This window comes from Meles meles, chromosome 1 (genome assembly GCF_922984935.1).
Source record: "Meles meles chromosome 1, mMelMel3.1 paternal haplotype, whole genome shotgun sequence".
NCBI classification, from domain to species: Eukaryota; Metazoa; Chordata; class Mammalia; order Carnivora; family Mustelidae; genus Meles; species Meles meles.
This window is the reverse complement of record NC_060066.1, coordinates 160828587-160850569: the sequence shown is the minus strand read 5'-3', so window position 1 is coordinate 160850569 and position 21983 is coordinate 160828587. Positions and strand designations below refer to the sequence as shown.

General features: G+C 44.4%; 1 protein-coding gene across 2 annotated transcripts in view; it reads right to left on the bottom strand.

Annotated features, from left to right (window-relative positions):
- The window catches only part of GNG12 (G protein subunit gamma 12), a 129819-nt gene that overhangs the window by 58686 nt on the left and 49150 nt on the right, over window positions 1–21983 (bottom strand). For both annotated transcript variants that reach the window (XM_046021610.1, XM_046021619.1), the window contains exon 2: window positions 19395–19447. The gene's annotated coding sequence lies outside the window, so the exon portion shown is untranslated. The remainder of the gene's footprint in view (window positions 1–19394; window positions 19448–21983) is intronic.

Genomic DNA, 21983 nt, shown 5'->3' with positions numbered 1-21983 from the left:
TTGGAGGCATCGAGTTCATGGGGACCTGGCCATGGGGCCACAGGAAGCACATAAGCTGCTTGCAACAAGAACACTTTCTCCTGCACCTGGAAAAGCAGCCCTTGCAGCCTCCCTGGCCAGGGTCTCTTGAATGATATTGAGCAGGCCACAGTGAGAACATAAGCTAGATATGCTGGAATGTTCATCTCAGAATGCTCTGCTATCTTTCTCTGAATGGCAAGGTCTCACTTAGTCTTCTAGATCTAGAGCTCAATGCCCACCTGACCGTCACTCCTGTCCCAGGCCAAGTCTGCCTCTCAAGGGACTGCTACACTCCCACAGTACCCAGCACAGGATTATGGCCCCAGATTTGTCTGTCTGTGGGCTCTGAACATCTTTAGAAGGCAGACTGGGTGGCCCATCTGTCCTTATGTATTTAGCACCTCACACTGTCTCTGAGTTACATAGTGTTGACTTCCAAAGAACTGGAAAATAAAGCAAGGAATTCAGGGCTGGGAAGAGGTTTAAAAGGTCAGGGTGTTTGAATTCCTGCCCAATACAGAATTTCCCTGAAAGTATCATTACAGAAAAACTTAAGTTTTAAAAGTGTGTGTGTACAAATACACATACAGATCTTGCTTGATTTACCATGGGGTTACGTCCCAGTAAACCCATTGTAAGTTGAAAACTGGTAAGTTGAAAATGTATTTTATATACTGACCTACCAGTGGACCACTTTCTCATACCATACACAAAAATTAACTCAAAATTGACTAAATACCTAAATGTGAGACCTGAAGCCATAAAACTCCTAAAAGAAAACATGGGCAGTAATTCCTGGGACATTGGCCTTAGCAACATATTTATGGATGTGTCTGCTCAGACAAGAGAAACAAAAGCAAAAAATTAACTATTGGGTTACACCAAAACAAAAAGATTTTGCGTAGAGAAGGAAACCATCAACAAAACGAAAAGGCAACCTATTGAATGGTACAAGGTGTCTGCAAATGATATATCTGATAAGGGGTTAATATCCAAAATATACAAAGAACACAACTCAACACTCACAAAAAAATCTCAAATATTCTAATAAAAAATGGGCAGAGGACTTGAATAGATATCTTTCCAAAGAAGATATACAGATGGCCAAGACATATGAAAAGATGCTCGCTATCACTAATCATTAGGAAAATATAAATCAAAACCACAATGAGAAATTACCTTAAATACTGTCAGACTAGCTACTATGAAAAAGACAAGAAATAGTAAGTGTTGGCAAAAAGGCAGAGGAAAGGAGCCCTGTGCTCTGTTGCCAGGAACGTAAATTAGTGCAGTCACTGTGGAAAACAGTATGGAGGTTCCTCAAAAAATTAAAAACAGAACTGTTATATGATCCAGTAATTCTGCTACTAGGTATTTATCCAAAGAAAACAAAAACACTAACATGAGGGGCGCCTGAGTGGCTCAGTTGGTTAAGCATCTGCCTTAGGCTCAGGTCATGATCCGGGGGTCCTAAGATGGAGCCCCATGTTGGGGGGGGGGTCCCGGCTAAGTAGGGAGTCTGTTTCTCCCTCTCCCTGCTCCTCCCCACCCCACTCTCTCTAACTTGCTCGCTCTCTCTCAAATAAATAAAATCTTTTTTAAAAACCCACTAATATGAAAAGATATATGCACCCCTACACTTAACGTGGCATTATTTACAATAGCCAAGATATGGAAGCAAGCCAAGTGTCCACTGACAGACGAATGGATAAAGAAGAGGTGGTGTATATATATACAATGGAAAATTACTCAGCCATAAAAGAGAATGAGATCTTGCCACTTATAACAACATAGATGGACCTAGAGGGTACTATGTCAAGTGAAATAAATCAGACAGGGATATACAAATACCATATGATTTCCCTTATATGTGAAATATAAAAAACAAATTAACCAACAACCACAGACTCATAAATACAGAGCATAACCTGATGGTTGCCAGAGTGAGGGAGATGGAGAGTAGGTGAACTAGGTGAAGGTCATTTAAAAGGTACAAACTTCTAGTTATAAAACTAATTAAGTCACGGAGATTAAAAGCACAGCGTAGGGAACAGAATCAGTAATACTGTAATAACAATGTGATGACAGATGGAGACGACACTTATGGTCGTGAGCACAGTGTAGAATCTGTCGAATCTCTGTGTTGTACCCCTGATACTTATTTTTCTTAAAAGCTTATTTTTAGAGGGATAGATTAGAAATAATTAAACAAATACACGCCCTAAAAATGAAAAGGCAAAAAGATAGGAAGGAACCTTGGAGGGTGATGAAATGTTCTATGTCTTGGTTGTGATGATGGCTATAAGGGTGCATACATTTGTCAAAACCCATCAGACTATGTATTTTAAATGGGTGTTTATTTTATGTAAATTATACCTCAATAAAGATGATTCTTTAAAAAATAAAAATAAAACAAGCTACCCTAAACATGCTCAGAACTCCTACTAAGCCTACAGGGGGCAAAATCATCTAACACAACGCCTATGTCAAAATCAAGTGTTGACTACCTCGTGTTATGTACTGAACACTGAACTGAAAGTGAAAAACAGAATGGATGTCAACGTATCTGCTGTTCATCCTCACCCTCGTGACCATGACCCTGACTGGGAGCTGCATGCGGCTGGCGGCCACTGCCCCGCATTACGAGAGAGAACCAGTGCCAGCCTGGGAAAAGATCAAAATTCAAAGCACAGTTTCTACTGAATCTGTATTCCTTTGAACCATCAGGAAGTTGAAAAATCATAAGTCAGGGACCGTCTGTATGCGTGTGTGTGACTCCCTTCTAGTATATACGTGTGTGCACGGTGGTGAAGACTCAAAGAGCAAGACTCACTCAGATCTTTCTTTGAGAATGAGCCATCATCTATTTGTACACATTTTTTTCCTGATTCTTCAAGAAATACCAGCTACTTAGAGAAAAATGTATAACATATATTAACATGGATAATAGATTACACATGTTGCTCTATTTTCTTCTAATATTTTCTCGCATGAATTTTCAAAGAACTGAAATCACACTCTATGATACAATTTTATAGTTTGCTCCTTTGCAGCAATGGCATCTCCCTATGTGATTACAAAGTCTTCATAAGCACCATGTTCTAAAACTTTTATTTTGACATAATTTTGGACATAGAGAAAAGTTACAGGAATAGCAAAAATAGTTCTCTGTCTTTCACCTAGATTTAAATTTCTCAAATGTCAACATTTTGCTACTTTTTTTTTTTTTTTTTAAGATTTATTTATTTGAGAGAGAGCGAGCCCAAGAAGGAGGGGCAGAGGGAGATAGAAACTCATGCAGCCTCCACACTGGGCACAGAGCCTGACGTGAAGCTCAATCTCATGACATGAGTCGAAACCAAGAGTGGTACGTGTAACCAACTACACCACCCAGGCGCCTCTGCTATATTTACTTTATTCCCTGTGCATTCTCCCCTCCAACAGAGAGCATGTGAGAGAGAGAGAGAGGTAGACAAGATATTGTTTGACCCTTGAATACTTCAGTGTCTCTCCTACAAATAAAGAGTTCTCTTATATAACCACACTGTATACAATCAGTCAAATCTGGAAACTAACATTGATATACTGCTATTATCCAATCTAGTACCTTATTCGATTTCGGCAATTGTCCCAATGATGCCCTTTACAGCAAAAGAGAACTCAAAATTCCACACTGCATTCAACTGTCATTCTTAGTTTCCTTTACTCTGGAATGGTTCCTGAGTCTTTGTAGCTCAAGAGGCTGATTCTTTTGTGTAAAGAACAATTATACTTGGGACGCCTGGGTGGCTCAGTTGGTTAAGCGTCTGCCTTCGGCTCGGGTCATGATCCCGGTGTCCTGGGATCGATGTGGGCATCGGGCTCCTTGCTCGGCGGGGAGCCTGATGCTCCCTCTCTCTGCCACTCTGTCTACCTGTGTTTTCTCTCTCTCTCTCTCTCTGACAAATAAATAAAATCTTAAAAAACAAACAAACAGTTATCCTGTGAAATGCCCTTCAGTTTGGGTTTATTAGTTGTTTCTTCCTAACCAGATTAAGGCGATGCACTTTTGGACCACAGAAATGAGTATATACATGATTTTTAATGATTTTAGCAAGATTTCGTTTTATATAAACTCTTATTATGGAATTTGGGCCATTGTATAATTTTGCTATAATCCCAAGTGAAGTTCTTTTTTCTTCCTATCAACTATCTACTTATTGGCTTCTCTCCATTATTTCCTATAATCATGATCACCTCATAAAAGTTAAAAGAATGAATTCAGGTTATTTTAAGAATATTTTAAGTGTTAATACATTAATAACCTTTTCCTAAAAAGAGCCTGTCAGTTTGCAGTCCCATAATTGACAAAAGTATTTACGTCACCTCAGGCTAAGTGGCCTTGTGCACTGCTATGTTATGAGATTTTTTTTTTTTTTTAATTTGGAAAGACAAAATACTGCATTGCTGTGTTAGCAGATTTCATCATAAAGTATGGTTAACAAAGGGTGTTTGTTGTTCCCTTCATGACACTGAGTACATTCCTTTGCTTGTGTGTGCCTTCATTCAGCAAATGTTCACTGAGTTGTCAACTACGGGACAGTATTCTAGATAATGACATCAAGTTCTTAACATAAAGAAATAAACAAGATAATACAGATTGTGCTAAGGGCCATGAAATTCTTCAGTAGTAACTGGAGGGGATGCTCCAGATGGAGGCAGGCTAGAGCCTTTGAGAGAGAGCTGGTGTAGACACAGCTGGGGAGCACAGCCGGGAAAGGGTCAGCCGCTAGGTGTCTCTCACTTCATCTCACACTACTTGCCACAAAACTGCACCAGTATGTCCGCAAAATACTGCCCTTGACTAAAAACATGAACCCCTATTCTGCCCTATCCCAAACACCCATTTCTCCGTGGCAAACATTGCCCCCCTCCGTCCTGACTGTCCTAGTCAGCGGAGTCTGAACCTGAGCAGTTTGCAACTTGTGAGTAATAATGAAAGCTTGACAATTCCTTGAAATGAGAGGGAACCTGCAAGCCATTCTGATGTTGCTCAGTCTTGCAATTACCTGAACGTCAAGGAATCATTCATGAATCAGGCTGTCTCAACATTAGATTAATGGTCCCTTTCAACAGTGAAAAGGGGACAGATGACCAAGAAAGGGGCGTGTGTGTATTCTCCTCCAAATAACATGGGTGGTGGCTGCAGCCGTAGGCAAGGAGGGTGTAAGTGTTTACAGAGAAAAGCAACCTGGCTGTGCTACGGACTGGGACAAGGCCAGAAGGAATTCCGGCTCCCCGGGCTGACACCCGCCACCCCCAGCTTTGTCAGGTGCCTCACGAGGTGAGAAATGAGCAATCAGGGGAACTACAGCTTCCTAGGAATGCCTACTTAGTGCTTAGGACAATTGGTATCCGTACACTGGGTGCAAAAAGCAAACAGAGGACATGGTCAAAGCAATGTTTTTCTTACATAAAAATTGCACGAGATGAAAAATTATATACTATACATACACTTATGATCAATAATCATTAGAAACCACTGTCAAATATATTTTTTTACAAGATTCACAATAATAACCTATAAGGTATATGCATGCTCTTTCCCTTCCCATCCTTCTTTTAGGAAAAACCATCCCAAGTACACAACGAATCCGATGTATGAGGAACAAACAGCCTCCTAACAATGCCATGCCCTCAAATACTAAGGTGCATCTCAGGACTTCTGAGGGTAGAGAAAGGAAAAACAACTATTTAAAGCATTACTAATAAAAATACTATGATTGTGTCCCCCACTTGGGGAATGAACATCTAGAACAATGGAGATGATAAACATTCATGCAAGGGTCATGAACTACTACTTGGTGAACAAAAGACAGTAGATGAGATTTTTATGATGGAGGCTCTCATTATAGAAGACACAACAGAAGCGCAAGAATCAGGTCAGATCTGGTTATTAAAAGCAGGTGAGTAATTAACAAAGGATTAATAAAGGTGTCAGGATAAAATCATATTTTAACAAGATGAAATATAGGGGAAGGTTTTCATATGTCATCTCTGATTCTGTTTTGCATTTTGGTTTTGTTTTCTTTTTAAAGATTTTATTTATTTATTTGACAGAGAGAGAGATCACAAGTAGGCAGAGAGGCAGGCAGAGAGAGGAGGAAGCAGGCTCCCCGTCAAGCAGAGAGCCCAATGCGGGGCTTGATCCCAGAACCCTGGGATCATGAACTGAGCCGAAGACAGAGGCTTTAATCCACTGAGTCACCCAGGCACCCTGCATCTTGGTTTTAAAAATATACAAAAAGCATAGAAAGTTGTAGTGAAGTAAATATTACCTAGTTGGCCTAATTGTGACAGAAAGCGACTGTCTGGCAGGTGTCAGTAGCAAGGGTGAATGAACTGAGGCAAGTAGTTTAAACTAGCAGGAAGAACTCAAAAAAGATTCCAGTGTGGGCAATGGTAAGCTAAAGTTTGTAAGTTAGGATCATTCATATGTCTCCAGTTGGTGGTTGAAATTTTCTGTTTTGATTGTTTTTGTCTCTACCATAACTTCAAGGACTAAAAGGAGACTCAATACTGGTAGTAATTTTCCATAATTAGCATTGGTGAAGAGATCTGGCAAAAAAAAAAAAAAAAAAATCCACTGTGGTTTAATAGGTGTGAGCCTTAAACCTGGTAGCATTTTAACCTTTTTCTTTATAGACAGAAAACAAGCACTTACACCTAAGTTAAGAATACTTGTTTCAAGGCAAAAGAAAAGAACAACCAAAAAAAAAAAAAATGTCTTACAGACCAGGCCCCTATCCTGACTCATCACAGGCTGACAATTTCTTTTCAGATTATCAGTCAGAACAAGGAGGATGCCTTAGGCTGCACTTAGATGGCTCTTTTTAAACAATTCTCTAGTTCTCCTCCAGGGGGCGAAGTTGGCCAGCGTTTCACTAGAAAAGGAAATTCCTTTCAAACTTGCATTTTCGTGCATAGCGCTAGGAATATATTCAAGTACAAAAAGGGACATTTCCCCTCTTCTCACTTGTTTTCAATACATTGAATTCTGACTGATTAGCAAAGCACTCCAGCCCTTTGGTGCAATAGGATGGAAGGGACTTAAGGGCAGTGGGCAGGAACACTTTATCATCCTGGAGGCTGGCAGGCCTATTCTCCTAAAACTTTTGATCAGGGTGATGGTTTTGCCAACACTGATACAGTTTCAAGGATATTACTTTTTTTTCTTTTAAGGAGAATTTTCCACTGGGCCTACTGTGGCCAGCTAATGCCTTACACAGGATTGCTTCCTACCCGACTCCTTTGCAAGGCCTCCTTCAGAACAACCACAAAAACTGCTAGAGGTCTGGGAGCCCCCGCCCTGCCTTCCTGCAGGAATTGTGGGTCCTTTCCTCTTCCCGAGGGTAAGTGCTGGCCCCGAACGAGCCCAGATAGCAATTCCTCATTGGGCCTTTGTCCCCTTCCCTGAAAGAGTTAGATGCTCCCAGGGGGAACTCAGATAATGGCACAGAAGAGGTCACACACAGGGGCCAAATCTGTACTCAACGCTGGGACAAACTGGAATTTTAGTGTCTCAGTAGGTAACAGCATGACAGGGTAGAGAGAAAGACCCGGAGTGTGTGTGCCAGTTCTCCCTGGCCTAGGAACAGACCTAGTTTGTGTGCAAATTATATAATTTGGGGGTTTCTTATTAGAAGAATTTAAAATTAGTGCTGGCCCATTAGCCACAGGCCATCAGAAGGGGTCCTTGCAGGGGAAGGGCCCTAAGCTTAAGCATCATAACCATCATGAGCTCCCTGGTCACCATGGCGGCTGAGGAGTGTGTTGGCAATCAGGTTTCCGCAAGCCTTGTCTACAAAACGGCAGTGGGTATTTTTAAGGTCGGGTGACTCAGTTTCTTTTTCTTCTTCTTCTTCTTCTTTTTTATAAAGATTTTATTTGTGAGAGAGAGCGAGCACAAGCAGGGGGAGTGGCAGGCAGAGGGAGAAATAGGCTCCCTGCTGAACAAGGAGACCTAAAAAGACTCGATGTCAGAACCCTGGGATCGTGATCTGAGTCGAAGGCAGACATTTAACCGACTGAGCCACCCAGGCTTCAGGGCTCAGTTTTCGCCTCAAGGAGTGGACTCAGGGGCTGGGAAAGAAAGACTGCAAGTGGCCAGTGGCTGAAAGTGTCCCCTTAGGTTCTGCTCCCTCTTTACCCTGCCCCAGGCACATTGTCGCAGGTGCACAGTAAACACCTTCTGACCGACCAGTGAAAGTGGCCTGGCTGCCTCCCCTCTACCTGTTCCCCTCCTTGAGGCCCAAGCACTTCCCTTTTCTCTGGCTCACTGGCCAGGCTTCCAGCTCCTGTGTAAAGAAAGAGCACTCCTGAACGGCTTGCAGAGGCGAATACATCTCACCCAATGTCAGAGCGGGTTTCCTGCTCAGCTGGGTAATTCATTCACCACAGATGTCCAGGCATAAGTTACACAGACCTCAAAACCAGTCCCACAAAGGATGCTGCTGCTGCCTTCTATACAGACCCTGTGTCTGGCACAGCGTAGGCACCTGGTAAAGACCCCAGGAGCCCGGAGGAGCTCTACTGCCCCAGAAGTGCCCGTCACCCAAGGAGGATCCTAGGAAAGAAGTGCTCAGGGGCACCCCCGCACAGTCCTGGCACAGGGAACTAACCTCCTTCATTGGGAATATGAGCTCCGCCACATGCCAGCTTGCCCCCCATGCCTGACCAAGATTCCGCCCCCATGTTCAGTCATCCTGTCACCTCAGACTTGGCTTTCTCCCCCTCCTCCTGATGGGAAGGTCATGTCTCCTTTCAAGACTTCCTTGGGCTCCCCGAAGGTGCCAACTCTGCCAGACTTAAAGAGAACAAAATAAACTGATCTGAATTTAGAGCACCTAGCCAAATCTAGCTATGTTTGCATATTTGCACAGTCCTTGTAAAAATAATATATAAATTTCTCCCAGTCTAGTAGCAAAACCGCTTAGCCAAATCTTTACAAGAAAATGAGAGGAGGCCTAAAGAGATGGCAAGTTGTTTAGGTTTTTTTTTTTTTCCATGCATAGCAAGTTGTTTAGTTAATGTAGCCTGCTTTCGTATATGCTACAGATTGGTATTTATAAGCAAACCCATTCCTGAATGTTCTCATTCTTTCTTGAACAGAACAGTGAGAATAACTTCTTACATAGAAAAGTGTCTTCATGAAGCCATTTGTCGCAAGGAAAATGTTCTATAAATTCTCACCTGTAAAATGAAGATGGTATCGTGATGGGAAGAGAGTTATTTGGTGTTTATTTGGGTGTTTACTAGGTGTCCAGACTGTGCTACACAATTCATAGGGATGATTTCACTTAACTCTCTCAATAACCCATGAAGTATTACCCTCATTGTGTTAATGCAGAAATCGAGGCTTTAAGAGTAAATGACTTGTCCAAGGTGCTCAGAGGTGGATTTGAGGCTGGGCAGGCTGAGCTTTATTCTTAGCCAGCCCTTGAGCCACGCTGTGTCTGCAACCAAAAGTCACTTTGTACACTACAAAGAACAAAGGAGCTTTACAAGATACTTTTTTAAAGCAGGTAGTTGCAAGCATTTTGATTTTTTCACAAATTGCTATTTGATCCAAAAAAAAAAAAAAAAAAAAAAAAGAAACTGCTAAAGAATTGGGCTACTTTCCCCAAGTCTACAAGGTTATTTAAGAAATCATTCCAACAGTCAAAAGCAAACAATGATAACAGCTACTATTTCTTGGACCTATACTATGTGACAGGCCTCTGTGCTGAATTCATTACATGACTGCCTTCCCTTAATGCAGTTAGCTTATGAGGCACCTGGCACTACCCTTCATTGAACAAATAGGGAAACGGAGGCTCAGAGGCTCTGCCCAAGGTATCTCAGCTAAGGAAAGGTCTGAACTCTGGTCTATGTGCCTATGCTATGCACCTCCCAGGTATAAAGTGTGTACAAATAGAAAGAATGTTCTAGTTAGCAGCCTACTAGCTATTTCATACATCTAGATATTTGAATGGCCAAATGGAAAATACTATATTCTTTCAGGCCAAGAGAAGAACACAGGTGATAAGCGGTAGGGGCGTGCAATTCTCCCCTCAGAGCCCCTGGCTCCAACATCATCTGGGGCATGAGGGAGGGCACAGAAGGGGGGAATGGAGGAGGGGCGAGCGACATCCTGCCATCTTTATAAACAGCCAGCAAAGATAACATGAGAGCATGAGCCAGGTTCACATCTGGATACACAATGTTGAGTCCTGCCAGGGAAACTGATCCAGTGATGGAATCGCCCAAAATGCATTTAATACATTCTTAGACCATCGGCCCCAAAGAGCCTCCAACTCTGACTCAAGTGCCTTGCTAGCATGTGTCACTTGCTCATCCAGGACTCTGCCTTTGCCAGGGTGTGGGGGACCCAAATGCAGGGTGACCCACTTTCCACCACAGCTGCCCAAGCAGCGTGCACATGACAAAGGAGGGCACCTCAGCACAGAGGCCAGGTTCACAGGGCTGGGGCCGGAGAAGGCAGGAAAAGCCAAAGACCCCCTTGAGGATGCTCAAGCACAAAAGAAAAACTGCAAAAGAGCGCGGGGGGGGGGGGGGTGGTTCTTGTAGACCACATTCCGCAAGCATTCATTTTTGAGAGTTCATAAACTACGGATGGAGCCTTGATTAAAAATCCCCCTGAAGCATGGCAAATCAGCTCTCAGAACAAAACAAACTATGTTAGGGTCATGAACATGAGAAATAGTGGTGAAGCATGGAGTTTCCAAATGCTAGCTTTCTCTTGGGGTTGTATCAAGTGCACTTCGGTGCCACAGTAGAGAAAACCATGGTAGGGAAAAGCAAGGTCAAAGGCTTCCCTGGGTCTTAGAGGCAGGGTGTCAGTGGAAGCCCTGCCTCCCCCTGAAATCTGCCACCCAAGCAGATTTTCTCAGTCTGGGGTACACGTACACACACACACACACACACACACACACACACACACACACACACATCTGACCCGATTAAAGGGAATGTAGCAGGGACCCAGTCTTGGCATTGTAGAAGCAACACCTTCCCAGCAGCAACAAGTTATCTGACAACTGGAATAGGACATTTGGGAGGGAAAGAAGGAGGTAGGGAGCTCCCCATGCTTGCCCAGGTTTCAAGCACAGGATGAAGGGCTGCTTTTAGGGGTGTTAGAGAGGAGTTCCTTGTATTAGCCAGAGGTTAAGAGTTAATCTAACAAGATGCTAAAGTGGAAGTTTCCACTCCAGCATCAAGGTTCAACAGATGGGAAATTCCAAAGCATGGGGCCAGACCATTATGTGGAAATTCCTAAGAAGTTGACCTAGCTGGCTCAAAGATCCATAAGGAGGATATATAAACAGGTTCAGGGCAGTGGAAAGTGACGGAGGATTTTGTTAGGCAGATTCCTCTGAAGTGCTCTGGTTCCTACCCCCTCCCAGGATGGCTGGGGTGGAAGGAACTGGCCTTTCATTTCAAGCCTTGAGAAAAGGGTTTCAAAGGCAGCATCTGGAAGGCTTGACATGGGTCTCTACAGTTCGGGGACTGGTATGCAATTCCTGTTGAAGGAACAAAAATGTGAGGGGGACACTAAAGAGGCCTCCGGTGGCAGAAGAGAAGGCTGTGTCAGGGAAAGTCGCTGCTCTCCCCCTCCTCTGGGCGGAGGGGGCAGGGGTGTGAAGTAGTGTGAACTCTGGGCTCTAGGAATGTCAGCCTTGGTCTCCTTAAAACAGGTTCAACACAACAGGCTTCATTCAGCCTGAGGATGGGAGAACACAGATGGAAACCAGAAGCGGCTGGCTGATGGTCACAGCCAGCAGGAGACACACTGCGTGAGTGCTGGGAGATCCAGATGGAAAGTTCCAGGAGGGAGTCCTTGAGAAAGCCACAGAAGCAGCCAGGAGAGAGAGAGAGTCCATTTACCCATCAGCCAGGCTCAGAGCACCCACTGCCAGGCAGGATGGTAGCAGTCAGGTAAGAACCTTCCTCTTTTCCTCCCCGTCTCTGTCACCTGGGGGGACCTGATACTGTGGGCAGCTGGAAGACGGGAAGACCTGTACTGGCAAGATGGGGGTAAGTCTTCTCTTCGAGTGAATGCTGACTGTTTATAGGCCAGACCATGCATTTATAAAGTGTAATAGACCAAAATAAATGTGTATGTGTCACGTGTGTGCGTTACTTAAAGGGGCTGCAAGACTTCTTATTGCCTAAGAATCACGAGGAAAGAGTCATAGGCTTGACCAAGTTTTTGTTTTTTGTTTTTTGTTTTTTTTTAAAGATTTTATATATTTATTTGTCAGAGAAAGAGCACAAGCAGGGGGAGCTGCAGGCAGAGGGAGAAGCGGGCTCCCGCCGAGCAAGCAAGTCCCCAATGCAGGACTCAATCCCAGGACCTCGAGATCATGACCTGAGCTGAAGGCAGATGCTTAACCGACTGAGCCACTCAGGCATCTCAGCTTGATCAAGTTTTTAAAAGAAAATGGGGGAAAGACACACCTCACAGAATAAATTTTAAAGGAACAGCAGGAGACAATAAAGCTGGAGGTGCCTGGGGGCTCAGTTGGTTGAGCTCCTGACTCTTGACTTCCTGCTCAGGTCATGATCTCAGGGTCCTGAGACTGAGCCACATGTCAGGCTCCGTGCGGAGTCAGCTTGAGATTCAGTCTCTCCCTCTCTCTTTCCTTCTGCTCCTCCTCCAGCTCATGCTTGCTCTAAATAAATAAATAAATAACTTAAAAAAAAAAAAGGATACAGATGTGCCTTAATTAGGTCTCATGTCACGTGTGCAATGTAGCAGTTACAGTTAATCTTTGCTAAGCACAGATTATGTGCAAGGCATGAGACCAAGGGCTTTACAGATATTATCTCATTCAGTCCCCCTAACAACTCCACGAGGCAGCTGTTAGTATATCCTTGGACAGCTAAGGAACCTACAGCTCAGAGAGGTCAGGCAACATTCCCAGAGTCACACAGGTAGGTAAATAAAGCAGTAGCCTGGACTCAACCTCAAGTCTGACATCTAATCGTAACCCTTCTTACTGTAACAGATGAGTGGTTTTTAGCAGACACTGGTGGCTGAAGCAGGGTAGGAGCTTGGGTCCTGCCCAGCCTTCCCTCCTGGGAGTCCCGAAACTAGAAAACCAAAGGGCAGGGCTTGAAAACCACTGAACAGCGTGATCTGAGCAGTCTCTTCCAACTCTGGGATTCTATGGCTCTATCACCTGTGGATGGAAAGATGGAGAGAGGAAGACCCACAGCAGCTGATGTGGGGAAGAGGAAAAACAGAGTTTGTATCCCGTGTTCTCAGAGAGGCAGCCAGGAGGAGCTGGTTCTAGTCAGTGCTTCCGTAAAAGACCCGAGGTTCACGGAAGTTTAGTTCTGGGTAGAAATAAGTGGTTCAGATAATGCAGGTAAAGCACATAGCACAGAGCCTGGCACCACAGTCAGCATTTTGGTAACTGGCAACTGGGATTGTAAAAAGTTTACATATGCTTAAAAACCTCAACATGCAATTTAATGAAACATACTCAGCCACTGACATCACCGTGCCCCTTCCGTAGGGAACTATGTGTATCATGGACACTAAACTTTATTAGCTGAGCCAAGCCAAGAAACTAATGCACAAGATTAAGCTGGCCAAATCTGAAACAATTTAAGTAAGCCTGAGCAATGGCTCTCAAACAGTAGGGGGCCATGAAGTCCTCTAAGACAATGATGGAAACAGAATCCCTTTTTCCAGTAAAAAAGAAAAGAAAAAGTACATACCCACAATTTTACAAATAATTAGAGAAGCCCATTCACTGATTCATTCAATGGATTACAGAGAAGCCCATTCCCTGTCTCCAGTTTAATAGTCACTCCTCTAGATTCTGGGGATACGATAGAAGATTCGTAGGCTCAAAGCTGCCTACCTGATCCCACGGTGGGGTCACCCATCCTTCACCTCTCCATATGCTCGTTGTTGCTAGTCCTGATCATGATACCTACCCTGGAATAGGTAGTCAATGTAACTGAAGCTAATTTTAAACCTTCTCAGTTTAGTGAATCCCCAATTCAGAATTTCTAAATCAGTGGACTCTGGTACCCAAAAGTTTTATCTGCTCAGAGTTCTCTTACTTCCATCTTCTGATAATGAAATTCTTCCTTCTTTTGTAGGGACCCCATTCTATGGGATTCCGGTGGGATTCAACCTCTCTCAAGGGCCATATGAACAAAACCTGGCCAAATAAGATACTGCTTACTGTCTGTGTACTTCTGGCCAAGTTGATTCAGGAAGGGAATCCAAACTGGGCCAGCTAAGATTCCTCCTTGGTATTGTGAGAACAATGGCAAGAAAGGCAGTCTCTTCACTCAGATCCACAGCGGTGAGGATGATGGCCATATAACACTGATGGCTACCTCTGGCACCATGGTATGGGAAGAGCTTGCCTGTGAATGAAGTTGACAGCACTGAGCTAAGCCAAAAGTTGGAGGGAGTGGGGCATCTGTGTGACTCAGTGCGTTAAGCCTCTGCCTTCGGCTCAGGTCATGATCTCATGTTCTGGGATCAAGCCCCGCATCTGGCTCTCTGCTCAGCGGGGAGCCTGCTTTCACATCTCTCTCTGCCTGCTGCTCTGCCTACTTGTGATCTCTCTCTGTCAAATAAACAAATAAAATCTTAAAAAAAAAAAAAAAAGGTGGAGGGAGTGAAAGATAATGGCTTGATGATATCTTTTGAACTCCTGGATACAGCTATACCTGAAGTCCATTCCAGTATGGACATCCTATTCATGTAAGTCAAGAAACTAGTTTAAATTGGATTTCTGTTACTTGCACACAAAATAACAACAATAATAAATAACAATAATAATAAAATAACAAATAAGCCTGGCCTAAATGAAAATAAAGCCCAAAAGGAAGTTTCCATTCATTGGTAGTACTTGTGGAAATCTAGGCTGCTCTCTGACAATGATCCCTACTGAATTACAGGTTTTTCATCCTGCAATATTCCTACAAAAAGTCTAGGCTTAACCTTACTTTCACCTGATGCTCTGCCCGACAGTTCTTCTTACCAGTGCTGCCACCAACCAGACCCTACTTCTTGCAAATAAATATCAAAGTTTCTGTCCCAAAGAAGAAAGTCCTAGAAGTGCACAACAGTCACCCAGGCTAGCCCAGGTTATTGTTTATTAACAGCAAGCAAATACTTACAGGCTGCTATTCCTATTCCCATGAGATTCTCCAACTGCCCCGGTTCTCACCTGAATGCTCCAGTATCAGAAGTGACCTAGAGCCAGGGGGCTCAAAGAAGAAGGAGACACACTTGTGGAGCAAGGAAAGAGGACGAACAGGTCACAATGGACATGGTCGATACTATTTCTCTGGAGCCCAAAGCCACTCTGCAGATGGAGTCAGGGCGTGATGATTTGAGACTGGGGAGAAATAATATTCACGGAGTCCTTTCGGAAGCTGTTTATTATTCTTTCAGAACAGGGATGGTAAGTCACTTTCAACTCCTGTGCCAAATTTGGTCCACAGCCAGATGCCCAGGCTCAGCATCAAGAACTGCGACAATCTGTGAAGTCTGATAAGGGATGGGGGTGGGGCGCAAATACATGTATTTGAGATTCCAGCTGAAACCATTAGAGTTTATCCTTGGATTAAGTGCACACCTGGACAGGAAGGGCTTTTCTTGGACTTCACCCAGGGACTACATTATTCACCTATACCCAGGATAGCCTTCACTATTTGTTACAAGGATGTTGTTCACAACCTTATGTGGTCTCCTCTTTGTGAGCACTGTGGAGAAATTACTCGAAGTCATAACCTCTTCTGAGTAACTAGCATGTCTGTATCCTCCTGCCTCTCTGCACTGTTACCTGACCAGGGGTTCTTTCTGGGAACGACCACCCAGAAGCTCCAAGGCAAGACTGTGGGACCTCACAGCTCATGTATGGGCTCTCACCCCGTGCTGGGAGCCCAACATTATCTCTAACTTCCCCTACAAATTTCCTGCCTTCCTTATTTTTCTGGGTCTCATTATATTATGTGTGTATTTAAAAGCCACCTCAGGGCACCTGCGTGGCTCAGTCAGTTAAGTGTCTGACTCTCGGTTTCGGCTCGATCTCATGTCTGTAGGATCGACCTACGTGCCAGGCTTTGTGTTCATGTAGAGTCTGCTTCAGATTCTCTCTCCCCCCCCCGCCCTCACTCACTCTCAATTAGATAAATAAAATCTTTTTAAAATAAAAAAAGAAATAAAACCACCCTTTTGCACCAAAAATAAATAAATAAAATAAAAGCCACCTCAAAGCTCTTTGAAAGGAGACAAGTATGTATATTAGAGCATCAGCAATCAAAACACCGTGAAACAAATGGGATGGTGAAAGGAAGATGATTTTACAAAGGTTGCCTGTTGGGGTAGTTCTTACAGGGCAGCCCCAGGTGAGCAGGCCGAGAAGGTGGTAGCCTTGGACCAGGAACAGCCCTGAGCCTGTCAGCACATGGCTCGGTCCTCCCCCTGCCTCCTCCCGCCCTCGTGCCTGCATAGCTCCCGCCGCCCCGTTCTTCCTTGGGCAGTTGGTGCCCTCTGGCCCGTTCCTGTGCATCCCACACCTACTTTCTCCTTAGGACTACTGCTTGTTTCCCTTTTCCAACTCCTCCCATCAAATCGAAGCAGCTCACACTTCTACAGGACCTTGTACTGGACAATGACAGGTTGTCCACGGTTGGTAGCATTCCTTCTCACAGGGATGAGGACATTTTAACCAGGTTTTCTGAAGAAGGTAAAAACCCAAAGGACTCAGTCACTAATGGAATAGGCTGTAATGATGGTAGAGATGCAACTGAACGGGGGTAGGGGGGTGGGGGGGGAGAATCTTCTTGTAAATCTCAAAGAATTCTACGTAAAGTGTTAGCACGGTGCCTGGCACAGAGCCAGCACTCAAAAACACAGCTGACGCCAACGATGACTACTGCTGTTGTTACTGATCCCACAATGACTACCCTTTGACGACTTCCTGCCTATTCCTCTCTCACCACCATGACCACCACTGTGAAGGTCACTGCCCCTTTCTGCACAGTGGCCAGCCACAGATCCATAATCCATAATGCATTTTCATTATCTTTTATGGTTCACAAATCTCTGGCACATACATCATCCTTTTAGATCTTCTTGGTAGGCCATTAAGTTAAACATTATTTCTGGAGCTCAGCTAGGTTGAGTGCAGAAGCAGAAGGGTCAGGGCTCCAACCAGGTCTCTTATAAATGTCTTGTTCTTTCCATAACGAGTGGTTGCCAACTGCATAGCAATCACATGAGAATCATCTGAGCACTTAAAGATTCCAGGGGTCCACCCCAGACCTAATAAATGGGGATGGCCCAGGGGAAGGGCCTATGAGCTTGTATTTTAATAGGTGCCTCATGAGACCCTGATGATCTGCTGAGGGACGACCAAGCACAGGGTCCATGCTGCCTCCTGGTTGGCTAAGCAGCTGCTACCCTCTCAGCCCTCTGTGTGGGGTCCCTCGAGGAAGGCCTGGGTAGCCATCTGCTCTGTAAAGTCAGTTTTCTACCACTGTGTAACTGTTCCCTCCTCACAATCACATTTAGGTTCAAAGGGAGCCCTGACAGAGCACTGGAAAAGGCAGACGGGCCAAGGTGAGGAGAGTGAACCGCACAAAAGCGTTTGGCTTTGAAGCAGTTCAGAGGAGAACAGGTCTCAGACAGCACACACAGGCAGGGAAGGCCTTATCACAGAGAAGGGAAAATTCTAGCGGGTCCTGCAGAATTTGAAGGGTTTCCAAGGAGGGAAGGAGGTATCCTCAAGAGAAATGGTAACGGACCAGTCTGGCTGGAATAAAAGGAGTAGTGGGAGGTGAGTGAGAGAGGGTGAGGCCAGATGAAGGATGTGGAGAAGCCAGAGAGAGGAGTCAAGGCCGGTGCTGTGGATGATTTGAGACGCTGAGAGAGGCGCGACAGCCTGAGGGATGAGCCGAAGGAAGACCAGTGTGGTGGCGGCGAATGGAGGGAGGGTTGGAGCGTGGGCATTTTGGCACTGGCAAGACCACCTTGGAGCCTGCTCAACTGAGATGCCAGGTGGCAGTGCCAGGGACTGGCAATCAGGACGGGGGAGAGGGCGGTGGGCTATGGGATGGGTGTGGATCTGAGCCCTCACTCTATGCCCTTCTTTTTTCATGTGACTCAAAAACACCATAGGACAGGACCATAAATGTGGCTGTGGCCACATTTTTGAGCAACCACACTGAAAAGGCAAAGGAAGTCCTTTCCTTCCCTGTATCCAGGTTTCCCACAGTACAATTTGGCAGCTCCTCTACTAAGGAGCTGACTTTGTACTGTTGCCTTTTGAATCCAGCCCAGCCATATAGCTCACGTTAGCCTCAGGCTCCCGACACTCTGCTTTCAGTTGGTTCCCTGCCCAACTGCATGGGAAGATGCTCAGGGTAGCCTGAAGGATGGTAAGACACACATCTTAGAGTCATTGTCATCTGCTACCAGCCAGGTGACTCTCAGAAACAAAGCCTAACTGACCTGGACCTGAAGCTGACTGGAGAGACAGGAGTGGTCCCAACAGAGATCAGAAGAATCATGATGCAGAGCCCAGCTCAAACTGCCAATCCACAACATTGCAGGATAAAGACATGATTGTTACTTTGAGTCAGGAAATTTTGGCTCAGATCTCTGGTAGTGTATTTGGGGTGATTCCTTATGCAGCAAAAGCTAACTGTTACATACTGCAAATGATGGTATCACTTCAGCACAAGGGAGTGACGCTACACGAAGCCCCAGAAACTTTCTCACTTAAAAAGTATATTACTAAAAAAAAAAAAAAAAGTATATTACTTCCCTAACTCTAAAGTCAGTTTTCTGCCACTGCATAACTGCTATGTCCAACGATCACATTTAGATTCAAAGAGAGAGGAGAGGAAAATTACAGCAAGAAGAAAACTAATACATTATAGCTGTGAGCCAATTTTCATTACAACACACTACAAGGCACTGTCTAAATTCCTTGGCTGAAATAACACTTTGTTGTTTTGGATACTGCCTGACACAAGCAGACCATCAACAGGGGCCTGGAAATAGTTTCATTGCAAGAAAATGAAAAAGTTTTATTTAATAGTATTGGCATGTAATCATAGATCTTTTCCGACCATGTTCTTAGCAAAGGAACATGGACTGGTTTTTTTTTTTTTTTTTAAAGGCTTGGAGACATCTTAAATCATTTCAGAGAGGAAAAAAAAAAGTGTGACTAAACAGACATCATCTAATCATAGCACTCGTAGGGATGTATCTAACTTAGAAGCATGAAACATCATTTCAAAAATAATGTCAAAGAGTCACATTGTTTTAAAACTGAAAGAGAACTTACCAGTAAGACTTCCTGGGGCCCACCGTTTTCAGGTTGTAAGTGGTGGAATGAATCTGAAATAGAATTAAGCAAACACGCTGTAAGTAAATCACACTCAGGAAGGGTGTGCTTTTGGTCCCAAGGGACCGCCATGATGTTGCATATTTATTCTTTTAGTTAAAGATTAGCAAAGCTTTTTCTGGCTCCTGATGGAATAGGGAGAGATTTTTGCCTACGTATTTCAACGTCCTGAATAGAGAGCACTCTCTCATTTACTTCAGAGAGTGCTAGAAGTGTGAAGCCAGTACTATAAACGGTAGTGTTTTCGTCCAAACCCCTCCAAGTCAGAGGAAGCCTCCTTGGTTGTTGTTCTTGTCTTGGTCCCTCAGCCCTCCTGCTGGGACCAAGCCATGGCTCCCTTTATAGAACCCGGGAAAAGACGGATGGTCTGGCACAACCTGAAGACCAATGGGAAGAGGATACAAGGCTTCCTGATAGTGGCCACCTGATCACAAATGACCCCCAATTCTCGTTTTATCAGTAAGGGGAGCCTAAGGCAGTGCTGATCAACAGTGCTAGACCACAAGCCATAGATACAATTTTATATTTTTGAGCAACCACATTGAAAAGGCAAAAGAAGTGGATGTAATTTTAATGTTTAGATGAACTGATCTAGAAAATTATCATTTCAACATATAAAGAACAGAAAAATCACTAATGAGACATTTCACATGCTTTTTTTCATACTCAATCTTTAAGACCCAGCATATCACAACCCAGACTAGCCATATTTCAAGTAGTCAATAGCCATGTTGGCTGGTAGCCACACCAGACACCAAAGGAATCCAATCTTGGCCTTCACAGGTACTGGCAAAGTCAGTCCAATGCCTATGGAGATTTTATTCATCTATTTTCCTGTTCCTAGTAATCCATCATTACCCCATTCATGATGTCATTTTACTAGAAATAATCACATAATAATAGCAAATATTTATATAGCACTTACTAGTGCCAGGAACTATTCTTGGCAACTACTTCAATTAATCCTCACAATAACTTTATGAGGTAAATGTATTATCATTCCCATTTTGTAATGAGGAAACTGAGGCATGGAGAGGTTAAGTAACTTACTCAAGGTTTTATGATGGTGACAGAGTGGAGATTTTTTTTTTTTTAAAGATTTTATTTATTTATTTGACGAGAGAGACACAGTGAGAGAGGGAACACAAGCAGGGGAGCAGCAGAAGGAGAGGGAAAGCAGGCTTCCTGCTGACCAGGGAGCCCGATGACAGGCTCGATCCCAGGATCCTAGGTTCATGATCTGAGCCGAAGGCAGACGCTTAATGACTGAACTACCCAGGCACCCAGATTCTTTTTTTTTTTTTTTTTTACGAATTTATTTACGTAAGAGAGGGAGAGAGCACATGAGCACGGAGCTGGAGGCAGAAGGAGAGGGTGAGAATCTCAGGCAGACTCCCCACTGAGCGCAGAGCTGGATGTGGGGCTTGATCCCATGACCCTGAGATCACTACCTGAGCCAAAACCAAGAGCTGAGCACTCAACCAACTGCACCACCCACACGCCCAACAGAGCTGGGATTCTATTCCAGGTAGTCTGCCTCCAGACTCATGTCCTTAGCCACTGGACTCTCAATTAAGTGTGAATGGCTCAAAATAAGGTAATTGCTTTCAGTTTTAATTATAACCACCAAGTGATTCGAGGCTGCTCTCATGACACATAGTCAGATAATAGCAGTGATGGCAGATGGAGGGGTTATGGGTTGTGCTAGCAAATTCAAACAAAAACAACATGGAGTGAGAGCAAAACTACCATAAGCAGGCCTGCGGTCAGGCCTAGGTGTAGGAGTACAGTATGGGGTTAACAGTGGGGGGGGGGGGTGTCAGTCTTCAGAATATCTTGTCTTTGTGATTTTTCTGAGTGAAGGGTCCATCACTTTCATCAGATTCTCAAAGGGGGTCTACAAGTTGGACACCTCTGTATCTGTCTTAACAGGGGTGGAGAGGAAGAGAGGATGAATCCAATAGGAAGGAATTCAGAAAACACATCCTTTTTACTTAATCCATGGTCCCCAAAGAAATCACACCTAATGAGAAAAACAAGGTCCACGCGTGTGACCTCCATGCCCAAACAGCAGGAAAGGAGATGGGTCAGTGACACTGTTTAGAATCAACAGGCCTTGGGCTGAGGCCAGCGCGGGAGGCTGCCACCTGCTCTCGCAGGCTGAGCCGGAACCTGCTGGAAGTCCTTCAGTGGCCTCCTCTGGGTTCTAGGATCAAGTCCAACTTCCTCAGTGCACTCAAAAGCCACAGTGGTCTTGTGCCTGAGCACTCAGGTATCTTGTCCTTTAGCCACACGACCTGTTTACAGGTCCCTAAATGCCACTCACTCACTCCCCGTGCCTTTGCATACTCTGTTCTGTCAAACACACCCTTTCTCTACTCTATCAGCCTATCTGTAGGTCTCAGTTCAGAAGTCACCTTCCCTGGGAAGCCTTTGTGAACCCCTTTGGCTGACTTAGGGACAACTCTCTCTGTAGTCATGGCCGGAGTCACTCAGTTCAACTGAGAAATACCTACTACTACGACGACG